This window comes from Juglans microcarpa x Juglans regia, chromosome 7D (assembly GCF_004785595.1).
Source record: "Juglans microcarpa x Juglans regia isolate MS1-56 chromosome 7D, Jm3101_v1.0, whole genome shotgun sequence".
NCBI classification, from domain to species: Eukaryota; Viridiplantae; Streptophyta; class Magnoliopsida; order Fagales; family Juglandaceae; genus Juglans; species Juglans microcarpa x Juglans regia.
Window position 1 is genome coordinate 14,077,910 of NC_054606.1, and position 2,394 is coordinate 14,080,303.

The following is a 2,394-nucleotide window of genomic DNA, read 5'->3' on the forward strand; positions in this document are numbered from 1 at the left end:
AAAGAAGGCAACTCTTATTAAAAAGAAAAATCAAGACCGCATCGCGTAATGCCGTACCGTCATGAGAGTGGCGTCCACTTGGTTTGTGCAGTACAAATTGCACTTTTATGTTTACTTGCTTTTTATTTCAAATATTTTTAAAAAATAAAATATTTATTTGTTTATTTTTGGCTCCGAAATAAAGCCTTTCCCGTATTCCCTTTTTCTTTTGTTCATGCAGCCCACTTTGACTTCATCGAGGTTACTCGTTTTCACCTTAGTTAGTTCCTAATTGAATATAATAACTGTTTTATCTTATTTCATCTCATCTTATTTTATTTTATTATTATAATTTTTTTAAATTTTTACATAAAATATAATAAATAATTTAACTTTTTCAAATTTCAAAACAATAATATTAATATCAAAATATAATATTTTAATAATATTTTATTTAATTTTTATCTCAATTCATTTCTTTTCACCTCACTATTCAAACAGTAGCTAAATCATTTAGTTCACACTCGAGAATTTGGTTAAAGCATTTTTCTTTCGGTACTAATATCATATTTTACATAAAGTTCATACAAACCTAAGATCACTGTCCGAAAGTGGAAACTTTTTCACATATTTCCATCGTTTATAAGCTTCTTCAAACTCAAAAAATCCGAGAAGAGACAAGCATCAAAATCGTCATCCTCAACGAAACTCTGTAAAAGATGTGAGCATTCGGTGGTGTAATATACATATTTAATTAGATATATTATTACGATCGCTAGCTCATAATTTAGGAAATGATGCAGAGCAGAGGGAACGCCCACGTTTATATTATTCTCGCTTGATAGATATGGCTTTCATGTATGAATTTTCTTGCACGTTTTGAATTTGCAACCACCAAGAGAAACACGATATGCATGATTTCCTTTCCGACAATTAATCCAATTATTCAAGCCGGAAAGTCAAAAGAAGAAGTACTAGTTTTGAAACATGGTCGGTCCCTCTTCACCTGCCTTCGTACTTATTATCACTAGCCGCGCGTGCATTTCTGACAACCCATACTACATGGATTATCTACCAAATTACCGTTTTCAATGCCAACTGAAAACTGGTGAAGGATGCATGTACCAAACACTGGAGTCGTAGAAATATTACTCTCAACTAACAAATGAGGAACTTACCTGTGTAAGGTATATATTATATATTATATTATATATATATATATATATTTCAGTGATGAGATAAGATGAAATAAGATTACATGAGAATTATATAAACAATAACGAAATAGTTTAAGCCAATTTATTTTATTGAGTTCTGAAAAAATGAGAAAGAAAAATTAAATTGAATAAAAATATTATAAACTTAAAATATATTTTGAATATAATTTTTATTTTGAAATTTAAAAAGTTGTATTGTTTTTTATTTTTTGTTTAGAAGTTTGAAAAAATTATAATAATTAGATAAACAGTTGAAGATTTGAAATTGTAAAGTGTTTTGTGTTTGAGATGAGATCAACTCATCTCAAGTGTCTAATTAAACATGGATTAGTGATCAGCAATGCTGTTTTTAATTTTTATTTCTTTATTTTTAGTCATCTTTTGTCAATATGATACACATTTTAAGTGATGTCACATGTGATCTACTACTTATTAACAATCAGGGAGAGAGTTTTCCTTCATACTTTAGAAGAGTTGAAAACGCCTAGATGATGATGACTATGTATGGTTTGTTCAGTTCAAAGGTTAGGCCCCCCAAAAAATAAATAAATAAAACCAGTTGAATGCCACATACATTTGAAAATACGAAAATGATATATTATACAATATTTTTTTATAATCTTTGTACTACTATTATAAAATCTCTATACCACAAATCATCTATATGATATAATTTAATTTGAAAGAAAAATATTTACAATTTAAATTTTATAAATTAAAATTTTACTATCTAAGTTATATATATAGACTCTATATATTGATTGAGAATAGAACAACGTTTTACGCAATACTATTTCAATATTTTTAATAGAATAATATTATTTTAGATAAATATATTCAATTTAAAATATGATTATATAAAGAAAGACTGTACGGTATTATTATTGTTTGGATATTAGTTCGCCTCTATGACTAGTCAACTATCAACAATGAGTGATGCTACATCCATGATGATTGATATCGAAAAGTGTACCGATTAGTGTTAATTTTTTTTAAAATTATTTTTATGTATATTTTTTTAAATTTTAATTAATAAATATACATAAAATACATAAAAAATAATAATTGATACGTTTTGTCGATTTACTTAATAATTTCCATTAACAAAAAGTCTTTAACGCATAAGAGTATTTTAATTGGATTAGTTAAAAATTAAATTCATTAAAGATTTGGCTATTAAATCATAAATGTAATCGTA